The sequence below is a fragment of the Cataglyphis hispanica genome, chromosome 18 (genome assembly GCF_021464435.1).
Source record: "Cataglyphis hispanica isolate Lineage 1 chromosome 18, ULB_Chis1_1.0, whole genome shotgun sequence".
NCBI classification, from domain to species: Eukaryota; Metazoa; Arthropoda; class Insecta; order Hymenoptera; family Formicidae; genus Cataglyphis; species Cataglyphis hispanica.
Window position 1 is genome coordinate 2036306 of NC_065971.1, and position 14967 is coordinate 2051272.

At 38.9% G+C, this 14967-nt stretch overlaps 1 protein-coding gene and 1 pseudogene across 1 annotated transcript in view; both read right to left on the minus strand.

Annotated features, from left to right (window-relative positions):
• LOC126856369 (sodium-coupled monocarboxylate transporter 1) overlaps positions 1–14967 on the minus strand; it is a 216006-nt gene that overhangs the window by 143074 nt on the left and 57965 nt on the right. The window lies entirely within an intron of this gene.
• LOC126856415 (uncharacterized) lies at positions 13806–14883 on the minus strand (annotated as a pseudogene).

Here is a 14967-nt window from a genome sequence, read left to right on the forward strand (position 1 = left end):
CAGTCACGAATTTGCAATTCAAATAATTAGCAAGTCCAGCGAAAAACGAGCGACAACGAGATATCAACGTGACACTGTGGCGGGATAATTTACGTTCTCGCTCGAGGCATGGGGAAGGGCGTACACATGTGTGTTCGCGCGCGAAATCGGACGCCAAAGAGGCGTCGAGCACCTCGCTCGTTCTCGTCGCTCGAACGCGCAATAGTGACTTTTTGACCTAAATACTTCAATGACCGTTATTGACGTCACGAAATCCTTGACCGTAACCGCTAATCACGAATATCCGTTTATCTTCTTCGTATTATTGGTGATATTATTTTACGGGAAACTCGACGCGCCTTTACCTTTTCTCTTCTACCATATTTTTCTCACAAGATGTTTTCTCTTTACTCTCATTATCGTTACTTGATCTTTTTGAGTATATAGAACGATTCTTGTTACGGAAGTTACGGATTGTGTTAAACGGTGCAACTGTATGCGCAAAAGTAAATTAGTGCACATAATATTTGAAAAATAAATTGTACATATATTGAATCAGCAGATTATACAAAAATTTTTCTCCATATATAACATTTTTTTCTGTTCAGAATTAAATTTCCTATAAAATCTGAAAACCTCGCCGGAATGTTTGGGCCCACCCTGTGTAATACTACCCTATAATTTATATACGACACTTGTTGCACTTGCAGCGAATGACACAAGACACCTCCCGTATATGTATATTCATTTCAGTGTATTTGTAATCATTGTGCGTGTGTGTATGTATTTTTTGCTTTTGAAATAAATTCAGAGCAAATGTCAAACATGCCAAATCGAATATCAGATATAGCGGACGCTTGATTGATAAATTAAAAGGTTTGTTCACTACAGCTGCTAACGCGTCCTATACTTTTCATCTTTTTTTCTCTAATAATAATAATAATAATATATACTATTTTATTTTAAATATATATGCAAAGTAAATCGTGGGCGAGTGTATTTATATACGCTGTTTAGATAAGAATATCTCTAGATCAGATGAAAAATATTAACAGATTTTTGTAAAATATATAATAATAGTTTCTTTTTTTTTAACAGATTCGTAATTGCTAGTTTCTATATCGCGAGGCAACGCAACGCGATGTAGCGGAGCTTATCATCACGTTGCTCGATTTTTTTGTCCGTCGGGATGCGTCGTGTACATATATCTAACTTTACACGGGAATATTCACATTCACGATGTCAAGAGAGTGCGAGAGAGAGGGATGATCGACGTGTATTATTTATCCGCCGCATTAAGTGCATAAATCACGATAAATTTGTGACGTGTATTGGGAGTGCCCAAAATGGGTGATTATATCGTGTTAATGATTACTAAATAGTGGACATTTGATCGTGATTGATTGCCGATGGATTTGTACTCAGTCAAATGAGAGTTTAAAATGCAGCGAGAAACAAACGATGGTTAATCGTCCGACTAGTAAATAAATTTCGTTATTAGCATGCGATTTGACCTTGTTACGTCATACTTATTACTAATAATTATTACTGAATAATGACACTAGGCATCAAGATGATTGATCTAATTTATCCCCTTTAATGAAGCTCTTCCGTAAGCGCGCGCGAAAATTAATTAATCATCTATTTTCCATAAGATTTCTCAAATATAAATGAGTTTTAAGAGCTAACAATATAATTTAAAGAAGAATTCGTAATGTAATGTAATTTTAAAATTTCAAAACTTCTTGATTAAAGAATCTCTCTGTCTTAAAATCTATTTTTTCAGATTTATGAATAATGATAAAGTTTAGGCTTAATTTTGCTAAAAGGACATTAATTTATAATGCATTACGAACAGAGATTTCATTTTTCGATAAGTCTGTGATATTTGAATATTGTGTAAATAGTCGTGAGCGAGATAATAGAAGCATTGATTACTCGAAACTCGCCGCGTGTTTTAACGACGTCGTTAACCCTGCACGTTTTACTGCTGCAGATGCGTTACGTTCTACAAGTATACGTCCTCCTAAAAAAAGTGGTATTTAACGAGTCAGTTGATCGCTCTTACACAATCAAATTTTATTAATCCCATATTAAGCGTGGACTTTATACACGTGCCGCGGCTCGAAGGGCTTGGCAAATCGAAGATCTCGTGATGTCATTTTATCGCGTATCCATGGTATTGCGTAGAAAAGAAGAGTTACTTTTTTCTAGGATTATAAATGTTCGACTTGACAAACTATCCGCGCGCGCACGAAAGAGAGAGAGAGAGAGAGAGAGAGAGAGTAAGATCAGAAATCAATGATTCCATAGAGATAAGAATTATCGGAGATAAATGTAGGTATAATTGTACCGCATATATGTACATATTGACGCGACGGAACGTTGGCTCATTTGACCAAAGCCAATATAGTCCTACGGAAATCGCAAAGATTCTACCGAAACCGGTTCCGATTGTGTAGCTATTTTCGGCGCTTCGCAAACACATAAAAGTCTTTTACGAGGACCGATACCCGGGTCTCGTTTTCGACATGTAAAAAGTACTCGACGTGCGTGTACACGTATCTATAGACTTCTACTCTTGAACGTCGAAAATGTACCGCGATTTCCATAAATTATTGCCACACAAATTATTAAAGATCGTATATCAGGATCTTGTTATATCGGAATCGGGCAAAGTTTTTTTTTTTGTAACGCACGCGATAATCGCTACCGGAATAAAAAGCTAATAAATAAGAGAAAATTTATGACCATCCGTTTATTAGTATACAGAAGGCGACGTCATTATTCATAGAAAATTATACGGATTCAGAAAGCACGATGTTTTAATTGAAAATGATCATCTTTCTTATTGTGATTTATATAATTGCAATCTCCAAATAAGATGAATAGTATATTGATTATATGTATATTCTATTAAAGAATGAAATATAAAATAAGTTAAATTTGTATAATATTTTATGCAATTTTTGTTTTATTTGACATATACAGTATATGAAGTAAACTTTGAATTACGAATTAAGGATGTATGTGTCATATATCGAAATATTAAGAAAAGCATGAAAATTTCGTAGATTATTCTACTATTTCTTCTGAATATCTGTGCAAAACTGAGCACATTCTCTTAACGGTTTGGAAATTATTTAAGTTTAAAGTTACTATTGATTCTTATCTAAATCGCGTATTGTAGCACTTATTGACAAATTTGACAAGAAAAAAATATTGCCAATGAAGTAAAAATTTTCATCTATATTAAGAAAACTCTAATAAATATTTGTGCAAAACTTGATTTAGATTCACTTATTCGTTTAAAAGTTATTTACTAAAAATTATAGAAAAATATTATCTCTCTCTTTCTCTCTTTCTGAAAAATTACACGTTTTTCATTGTTTCTTGCAGTTGATTTCAGGGGGTATTCACGATCAAAAGTTTCTGCCATAAATTAGAAAAAATATTTACAACTATTTTCTTTTACAAAGATTTCAAAATCCATATTATTTTGTGATACTTTCTTTTGATAATCCGGATTATTTGTTTGATTTTTTAAACAGTATAAATGTAAGAAGGTTTTTTTTTTTTAATTTTGACAGTTTTTTGCTACTATTGTACATCCCAAACATTCTTAACATCTTTTCCTATATTTATTCATATTATTATAATTGTATGAATTATCATATCCGTGATCAACAATTCGATTCACATCAAATAATGATTTGTCGTATCATATGCATTAATATCCTCTGAATTAAGATTTGTGAAACGTGATACTTAGGAAAGCATCGCAGAAGCTGTCGATGCTCTCGGTCCGGAAGGGCAGTCGCGACGCGAATGTTGCACGCGCCCGATGCCGTAATACGAGACACTCGTAATCGAATACGCGAGCGTGCAGAACGCACACACGATGGCACATGCGAAAAAAAGAGACGCTTAAGCAAAAAAAAAGAAAAAAGAAACGAGCCGTCGGATAGAGAGCATAAATACGGAACGCTCTCGACCGACCGTTCGACCGGACGGTACCGCATTGCACGAAAGGGACCGCGAGGGGTCAGAGCACAGGATGCATCAATTTTTTGCGACGCATACGCTTCTTTCTCCTTCCTCTCTTTCTCTTTCTCCCCGTTCCACCCTTGTGTTTTTTTTTGTCCTTCCCGACCGAAAATGCATAACGGTGCGTCGTGGATCGCGGAACGGACTCCGGGGGGAACGCGCGTGGCATCAGGCCCCGGAGATTCATCGCACTTTTGCGTCCGCGCTCCGCATTTCGATGAAAATATATTCGGCGAGAGAGAGAGAGAGAAAGAGAGAGAGAAGAGGAGCACGAGTCTTATAGATGTCCTCTTCCGTAACTCTCGAAGCGAGAGAAAACGATAAGCAGGGAATATCATCGTCCGCCGAGAATTCACAATTTAGATTCTGCGCGAGAACGATACGAAAGGAGGAGGGCGGGGGAGGAAAGGGCAATATCGGGAGTATCGCTGAGTATTGTGTTAGAACACGCGTTGCTGCACACGGGGATGGAGAAACGTGACGCAAAAGCGGAGACCTTTTCCGTGCATCTCATTAGGACACTACGGTCAGGACCGAACCGCTTATCGGGATGGATATATTTTACGATCGGGAAGTAAGGGGGCTTCCTGTTGGCGGATGCCTAATTGGATGCCTCGCTTCCTGGTAAGATTCAACCGAGCCATCGATTTCCTTCGAACGAGTTAGGGGTATTAGTCCAGATTAAGGGTAATCTACGTAAATCGCTGCGCCCAAAGATTTCGCTGCTAAATTTTGATAAGACGAAATAAACGATTAATGTGTATGTCTTCTCTTATATACTATATAAATATATAAGTATAAAAATAAACATCTAATATAAATATTATGTATTTATTATATATAAATAATAAATATAAAAAATATATTTAATTATAGAAAAAAAAGTATTTATTTTATTTACTAAATTCGGCAATATATCAAAGAAGTGCGTTACAATAGATTGTTTGGCAGATTGATTTACTTGTTCGGGAAATTATTCTGATTGGCCACATTCTTAGAAGCTCTAAGCGCTATATATTTAGCTTGAAAAGTAGAAACTCGCCTCTTTCTTGCTGTCTCTTTCCTCGTAGTACGTAAAAATGAAGAAAAATGTCTTTCTTTTCTCATTCTTTTTTCTTCCCATTTTTCTCCATCAGCTCTCGCTGGGATTCTCGTCAATGAAGAAGCAATAAAACAGCTCTTGTCGTAGTCGTTCTTTGTTTCTCTTCCCTTTCTCGACCTTCCCTCTCGTCTTCCTTCATCCGACACACCGATGAGGAAGTTTAGCGCTGGCTCGACGTGGCCTGCGTTCACTGCATATCCGTGAAAGTGAAACGGAGAAAATCAGGTTTCGAAGACGAACCTCCCTCGGAGGATGGAGGCAATGATGAGAATAGAGATTATTGTCTTTCACTGTATAAATGTTTGTCGACAATTTTATCGTGTCTATCATCAGATATAGATCATTGCGGTGTAAACAGACTGCGTATTTAATTTACCATGTTACTTACAATAGGAAATCTTATATTGTCTTTTCTTATTTATACCACATAAAATATGCAAATGTGCATTTTTTCAGAGCGAATTATGCTTATAGTTTTATTTCTCAAGATTTCAAAATATTTCATTATTGTTGAAGAGCAGCTTTAATTAATACTTGCTAATAAATATACGCGAATAAATAAATCAACAATTTTACAATGTACATTTTTTTATTATTTAAAAAATATAAAAAATAATATCTTTTTTTATTGTTTGTTTTTAAATTTTATAAACGTGCATTATAAAAGATAATTTTTAATAAATTTTCAAATATTTATTTCCGATCTCTTTTAACGATTAGTTACGTATCATTAAAAAATTTGTAATAAACTAATACTTTTCAAGACATTTGATAGTTGCCGGTTATGATAATGCCCAATGTCAGGGACTCGTCGCTTGAGCATTAGTTACCGGTCAATGACAGGGATATTTTGGTATAGGCGTCATCGCGATCGAGCGCGCTGTTACGCCAGAGTGCGATAAATATCTCAGGAAAGGCCCCGATACACACACACGCGCACACATACATACACAGGCCGCCTCAGCTGAGAGATTGCCCGAGTCAGCTGACTGCAAGTCGTACTCGACGCGGGGGTCAATCCCACCTCTTTGCCTTTTCCTATCTCTCTCTCGCTCCTCGCGCGACCCGTGCTTCGACTTCTATTTTTGTCGAACCGCGAGCACCTTGAAAAAAATTTCGTTTCAGCGACACAAGCTTTATCGACGAAACTTCGACCGTTTCATCGTCGTAATCGGGGAGGAACGACTGGAAATCATTTTATGGCAGTTGTTATCCATCCGCGTCTAATTAATTGAAGAGAGAGAGTACCGCACGGAAACTTCATGGCGCTACGAGATATAAAATAATTTGTTGCGTATTGCATGTGTGAATCGAGCGCCTCCTCTCATGATTTTTATTTGAATTTTATTCTCTACATTGAGTATTATAAGTAAATTCTCCTGCGAAGATATTTTTTTTGCATGATATTAAAGTATGATGTTGGAATCAGCGTTTGAAAAAGAAATCGATGATGCCTCTTTGTGGATATTATAAGTAAATATTAATAAAAAATATTAAATTTTATTAATATAAAATTTAAAAAATTTTCATTTAAATTTTATCAACAATAAATTATTTTTCTTATTGGTTTAAAATCTGCCTCGTGATGACAAATAATTCCGTATGACGTTTCTTTTCAAATATTCGAAGAATTAAGTTTCGTATTGTGATAAAATATTGAGGTCGGATAATCGTCGAAATCTATATCGATTTATCGGGACGATCCTCGTCACGGAGTCTTTACGGAGACGTTTACGCCTCCGTCACCTGTTTCGTGTCCAAGTACCGTAACCGCGAATCGACCCCGTCGGCGAACCTTCCGCCATAAATAGAGCCCAATTTACACGGGGGATTGCTCGACGCGGTCCTGCGGTCCGGCGTATACGCGGAAACTTGTATGCGGATGCGCACACGTGATTGTCGCCGGCGCGCATGCAGGCCCGGTGCAACCGGCGTGCCACGCTACCATCGGCGTCCCGCTTCTTTCGACTGGGAATCGTGCGAATCGATCGTGGCGGTGTCCTGGTATGGGACAGTAAAGAAGGAAGCGAATGAATAAAAAGGGAAAAAAGAGCAGCAGAAGAGGAGACGAGAAGAAAATGGAAGAGGAGGAGGAGGAGGAGGAGGAAGCAGGCGACTAAATGGGGCGGGGAGGGGGAGAGGGGAGAGAGGGTGCGAGTCGTCGGTGTAAACCGATTGAGGCATAGAGGAATCGGTTGGTGATACGGGAGCGGGGGAGGTCGAGTGGCGGGGGAGGGGGGAGGTGGAGGTGGCGGTATGTCGGCAGAGAGAGGAGGAAGGGAGGGGGAGAAGCAGGAGCAGGAGGTGAGAGACGGATGGCGAGGATGGCAGTCAGTCATCTGCATGGGTCACGGCAAGTTGCGGCCAACGACCCAAGGCAGCTCCTCTTTACTTTGCACAGAGCGAGCAGAAGAGCGAAACGCGCAAGGAAGGGTAGGCAGGAGGGGCGACGGGAGGAAAGAAGCGCGAGGAGGAGAGGATAGTAGGAACGTGGAAGGCAGACGGATCGAGGAGGCGCGGAACGAGAGAAAACGAGATGAAGAGCGTGTTCCTCGGTTCCTCGTCGCGCGCGCGCGCGCGCCATGTACGTAAGGTGCTCGGAGCGAAAAGCCTGTCCTTTCTCGCGCGAGATCGCGAATTCGCGAGAGCTCCGTTTCCCGCGCGACTTTCCTTCGTCCATTTCGTATTTTACTTCCTTTGTATTTGGGAAATATATGTAGAGGAGTCCGCTAGAAGAGAAAAACATCTACTGTTCTCTGTCGATCTTCGGTTAGCAACGATTTGCGATTCTCCACCGCCTATCTGCCTGCTTTGGCCCGCGACAGAACGCCACATGTTTGGCACGACGTGTTGATGGAGAATCGCACGATTCGTTTGACTCGAGTTCGATGATACGATTGATGACATCTGCTTTTCGTGAATGTCGCAAATCATAACATTTCTCACTCGTCAGGATTGGGCGAATTTTCCCCTTTTTTCTCATTAATCTTCGATCCCAGTTGATGTTTTCTAGATTATTATGATTCCTTAATTTATCAAAGAGCCTCCTTTGCGGAGGCTCTTTGATCGACTAATAAATTTGACAGATCAATAAATTACGCTGTCCATCTTATTTTTTTTTTACGAATCAATCAATTTGTTCTGTTTCTCTTTTTGATTTATATCTCTTCCCGTGGCATACATATTTACGCGATAAACCGGGTTATTGAAAAACTCAAAAGTAATCGATAACAAACATTCATCGCGGAGCAGATGCGCGCGAGTGAAGGGCGGCAAAAGTTTCTCTGAAATCTGCAGTTGCAGTGTTGAAAAAAGGCACGAAAAAAAGCGTCGAGTCTGATAATGTTAATGATCATAATTTGAGAAGAATGTTAATCTCGAAATAATATGTAAAATACAATTTAACAAATTTTCATCATTGTAGAAATAATTATTAATGTATTTCACCGCTTAATTTGCATTGTATCCAGTGTATAATACGTTACAAAGTTTTCTCGCCATAATAATAAAGCATTTCGACGAGATGATGTGATCTTTTCGATATTCAGACAAGCGCGACTTTATCTGGATGGATCAGAGAAAGATATATCGCGTCTGCGTGCGTTTCATGCACATACGAAGATTCTGCCATATGCTAAATCCGTTTCGTTACATGACGTATATGACCGGATGTAATTTTCTTGTATAAAAAATGTAATAATAAATATTGATCGCGTGATTTAATATCAGTCTAATGTCAGTATTATCTAATCAGTCTAAAAGACTGTATTTGCAATCAATCAGAAATAAAATAATATTTCATATATACTTACTGGCGAAATTTTATGATCAAAGATGCTTTTCCTTCATTTGCTGTAACATTATAAAAATACAAATATAGCATAATTAAATGTCTAACAGCACGGATGCAAATAAGTGTAGACAATGTCGCAATTTGTACTGTCACGGATCGCAATAATTTATTCACTTACCGATTCCCCATACAAGCCTATGGCGAATCGTTGAGCGTAAAGGTCAATAGCACATGGTTCGAAGTCTAAGTAAGCCAGGCGCAAGTCATAAACGCGCGTATTAGCAATAATACAATACAGATTTTTTTTTTAAGGAGATTTTCTTCTCTTGTTTAGCATTTTAAGGACATTTAGAAGGGACATTTAGAGATTCTTAACTCGATTCCCATCGAGTTTCTAGAATATATTATATAAAATATGCATTTAAAAATAAATTCTAATTTTAAGCGACGTTAAAGGAACGAAAAGATAATTGGAATAGGTCTCAAATATTCTTAAGGCATATAATTGGCTTTTTGTAAAAAGAAAAAAGGAAACTTTGAAGGAACATTGATTCCGCGTCGATAACCGCAGCAACTCATTCGAGACTTCCATCAAAGCCTCGTGCAAGATCAATGGCTTTCGTCTCGATCCTCGTTATCGATTTACACATACCTCCCTATAGAGACATTCAATTATCAGCAAGCAAATTTCCGCGAACGCCAACACAAGGTACGTATACGTGAGGCAAGGCGCGTACCATTCGCGTCACGTTCCATTTGGCCCGGGAATGTTTGAGAGGTCTCGTGACTGTCCTGAGAAGCAGCCCAATTCGCCATATGTTGATTTTGACAAAGGGGAAGGGAGAAGAAGAGAGAAAAAGAAAGAGAGAGAGAGAGAGAAAGAGAGGCCAGAAGTATGAGCCGACGTACCATATCAGTGAGGTGAGCCTCGGCGAATCGCTGGATGGAGTTGTCCGATGGAGACAACCGGACAAGGGCCTCATGACCAAAGTATACTCGTGAGTTGGGTCTCATCGGAGTGTACCGTTACGTACCGCCCCAAGAATAGTTTGGCGCGAATGACCACGGCCCATTTTCTTCCTTTTTTTTTTTTTTTTCGGCCTCTCCTTCTCACCTACATCTCACCCGGACCCTCACCTTCCGTTTCGTCGCTTTGTCCTTCGTCCTCCGGCCTCCGCCTTCCAACGGATTTTTCGACATCCTCCTTCTAACGGGCGCCCTCCTTTACGGACCCGCGTTGCTCGTAGTCGTTGATTACCTTTTTCATTCGAGGAAGCAGGCCAAAGGAACGGGATCGGGAGACGCGCGATGGACGATCACGATCGGTACGGTTAATCGATGGCAAAAAGGCAATCGATATGCTAATAGTATCTTATTATAATTAATAATGAACGGTGATATATATATATATATATATATATATATATATATATATATATATATATTTGTCTGACAGTAATAATCTTAAGTAACGTAAACATGCAGAAAAATTTCATGTTTGCGTATATTACTAAATAAAGTATTCATTTATATGTATATACATGGTGTCTTAAATTGAACATTTTTTTATTTTATTGCAATTTGCGATTGCGTTTCCGATATAAACTTAAATGTGGCACTAATAATTAACAAATCTAAGAAAAAATTGAATCATATATTAAATTGTAATATATATTAAAATTTCTTATATGTGTTTCTATATATGTGCGCGTGTGTCCGAGCGTTTTTGTACTATCTTTAGACGTCTTGTGACCTGCATTGTGATACATATTTTGCGATCGCGGAAGGAACGCAGATCCATGTAACGCCGTGCGCGAGTAATCTCTGAAAAGCGATCTGAATTATATTTCGGGGGAAAAAAAGAAGGCGCAGTTTCATAGATTGAGAGAGAGAGAGAGATCAGCGCGCCCTTGGGAAAATCACTTTCCTTCCGCGAGCGTGACAGCCAGTTATCTCCATTCCACGGCACGTCCTTCCGTACGGGTGCGTGCTCGTTACGTGCGAACCTACAAACTATCGGCAAAGTGCTCTCGTAAACCGTAAGTGCGAACGCAAACAGGGAAGAGAAGCCGGCGGACGGCGTTGTTTAGATGAGAGGGGTTGCGGAAAAGGGTGGGACGAAGGGGAGGAAGGGGGGGAAGGGGAGCGGTAAGGAGACGCGAAAGACGGAAGAAAGACGGTAGCACAAAATCTCGGATGCGCCTTGTAACACAGGCCCCACTCGTCGTACTTTCACTTCCTTTCCTCCCAACCCCCTCCTCGTTCTCCTGTCTCTTCCTCTTTTCCTCACGATCGCTCCCTCCGGCTCTTTCTCCCTGTCTCTCTCCCTCCTCCTCTTTCCCCTGCATAGAACTACTTTTCCTTTCAAGTCCTTGACTGAGGTGTCCGGTCAGGGAGGTCCATCCTGAATTTAAAAAGTTTTCTTGATGTCGCGAAGTATGAACCGCGATTGACATCCGGAACCGGCATTTGTCTGTTCATCTTTGGATGCCGTTCTTCTCACCCGCGGACTGCCCACGTTGACGTATGGGACAAATAGTTACGTGTTCTTTTGTAAATATTGCCGGCCTTATCACTGAATTACGTGATGTAAAGAAAAAGAGAAGAAAGAACGAGACGATGACGGCAGTGGAGGAAGGATGAAGAAGCGAATCCACGGCATGACCTCTCGCTTTGCGAGATGAGGAGAGAAAAAAGAGAGAGAGAGAGAGAGAGAGAGTCATTGCTGAACGCGAGTGGCAGAATAGTGCGAGCGAGAAAAGAGCATCATCGCGCATCGACGCCGTGGAGTGAAGCAGCAGGGAACGAAGAAGACGGTGGGCCGTTTCGCGCGTGTGGCAACGTTTCGTGCGAAAGAAGAGAGTCAAAGTGACGATGCAGAGAGAGAGAGAGAGAGAGAGAGAGAGAGATGGAGAAGCGGTCGGTCGACTGGTCGAACAAGAAGACGAGAGGGAAGCAAGCGCGCGAAGGCGCACACCGGGTCGGATTGTAAAGAGAGATGAGCGGAGAGTTGGCAGACGAAAGAAAAAGAGAAAGAGAGAGAGAGGGAAGAGAAGAAAGGACAGGACGGGGGAAAGCGGGAAGAGACGGCGAAGCGAGGTGAGTCGGGATGATGCAGTTGTGCGTTTGCAAGGAAGGCGGAAGGAGGAACCGCGGAGGGAACCGGTCCCGGTCACTGGGCCACCAGCCGGCCGTCGAACCCGCCACACTGCCCCCTACCGCCCCCTCCCTCTCTCATTCTCTTCCTTCACCCCTCTACGCCCTTCATTCCCCCCGTCCAATGTGTTACCTCCTTGCGAACCTCACGTCGTTCCTTTTGCAACCGGCGAGTCGCGAGTTGCCTTCAAGTTCTTCAAACAATGTCAACTCGCGTCACTGATAATGCTGATCTCTCCTCCTGCAACTATGTTTACTGTCTGTGAGCTGGGCGCTGTTCGTTCTTCCCTTCCGTCCCCGCATTGGTCACTCACGAGGGTAACGCGTTTTCGCCAGTCGACTTTGCTTACAAACACTCGCATATTATGTGTGCGCTTGCGAAACGATCATTACTTAAGATCAATGGCATGAAAAATGGTAAAAACAATAAAAATAATTTAATAAAAATTTTTTATCCCGAATTTTATGGGCAAAATTTTGGAATAATAATATAAATGATATAAATTTAAGTTTGAATATTGAATTGATGAAACTTTAATTAATTAAGATAATGAAAATGATATAAATACTCATATTTTATTAATTCATTCGATTGGCATAACATCAGCATTCTTGCAAAATGATGCTAGCGCTAGTGTTTTGGATCGTGCTTTCGATCGTGAGAAAGCCAACGCGATGGTAACGCAAACGGAAGTTTGCCTTGCTCGCGGTAATCTCTGCGAGATACGCCAAACATTTTCTCTTAATTAAGAAAGGACGTAGCGTAATTAAGTTTCCCTTCCGCCGCATTCTCTTACTCGAGTCAAGCTTATAAAACATACTCGGCAATTGTCGAAAGTGGTTTAATCTATTGATAAATATATATTGATAGAACTAAAAATAGTTCTAACATATTTATCAATTTTTTTGAATGTTATTATTCCTACGATTAGTATATAATACGTGACGTAATTAAAAAAAATTGCCACAATTAATAATGTGGAAAAAAATTATCCTGGGCGTGTTTGTATATATATATATATATATATATATATATATATATATTTTAATATTTGTTTATGAAAGGAGAATGTTATACAAAACATAAAATAACGAAAACAATACAGCATTATATGCACAAGTATATTTTTAAAGAAAATTATTTGATGTGAAAAATATAAATTTTTCATGTTTACATCGATATGTTATAAATCTACACAGCATAATCAGCAGTCATTTATATTATTGCTTATTTATAATGTAAACATTTTTAATCAATTGTAATAATTTATATATTTAGCTGCTATTTTTGGATGAAATTTATTATATCGCATAAAAATTATATACAAATTCAGTTATACTTATAATTACGTATAACTATCATTTGAAAATTAATTGACATTAGGAGCACTATGATTATAGAATATTTTTTTAGGAATTAATACACATTTATATATGTAGATTAGTAGAGAAATGTTAAATTGATATACTGACTGCTAGTAATATTTAAGAAAATAGAGATGTATCAACCGTAGATATATATCTCATTTCGGATATACTAGATATCTATGATACATCAGAAATCTTACTGGCTGTAGATAGCAACTACTATGCTGGATGTACTGTAGATTTTACTCGCTCGATATTCGCAATACGTTTTTTTAAATAATTTTGATGTTTTTTCCCCCCAAAAAACGGAAATAATACAGTCGAATAAAATATTTCTGACAAAGAGGAAATAAAAAAGAATTTTTATGCGCAATATATCTTTTATTCGCACAAATGTATACATTACATATTCGAAAAAAACATAATTCTATAAAATGAATAAAACGACGATAAAAAGTTCAAGTTAAAATCGATGGTAAGATTAACGATTCATCACATAGGAATGATTCCTTGTAAATTCTCACATCCCACATGAATATCTTATAACTTGATATATTGCCAAACACGAGGATTCAATTCGTTTTTTTTTTTCGGACATTTGATTGACTTATTGCTCCGTGGTACATGGTTTCTGAATTAAAGGGACAGGCTTGACACAATGGTCACAGTTCTTCGCAACCGAACAAAGGGTAATCGGTGAACAAGGCGTTCCACAGGGATCGCATGGAACTTCGCAGGGCAAGGAAGACGGTGTGCAGACGGGTTTACAGGAGAGCTCGCAGACGTACTCGTAAGGAAATTCGTTTCGTAGTGTCAGACATTTTCCTTGAATTAAGTAACAGTAGGACATGGCTAGGACAGGATTGCCGCTGTACGGGATGTGATCAGGTTGACGTACATGTCCGTAAGTATCGATGTGCGTGTACTTTAAAGGGGTACAACTACAAACTCCGTGCTGTAATCGATACGAAATGGTTGAGAGAGAAAACCAGGCATAGAGAAAGAGATGAAAAATGAGAGAGAGAAAGAATTACGAAAAGGTAGAAGGCAGATGGAGAGCAAGAGTGGATAAATGAGTCTCTAAATGTCATTGTAATGGAAAAGCTTCTCAATCTATCATTAATGCCTGCTTACGGTACCTGCGTTAAATCGATCGCCTTTAAAAGATTTATTGAACTTAATTCGGGAGAATCAAGTGAATAATGAGCGAATTTTTTTGATGGATAAGTGCGATATAATGTAATGCAAATGTTTTTGCATTACATTATGTGAAAATATTTGTAAATTACTTATCACAATGACAGCTCTCTCTCTCTCTCTCTCTCTCTCTCTCTCTCTCTCTCTCTTTCTCTTAATATTTTGCATATAATATTTTTAATGTATAACATATGAGAGAAATTTTTGCCTATCAAATAATCAAGGTTCACATATATTTAGTGCCGCGATATTTCAAGGAAAACTTTAAAAAAGTACAAGTTTTTATATAATCAAATTTCACTCTGCTCCTGAAATAAAACAAATT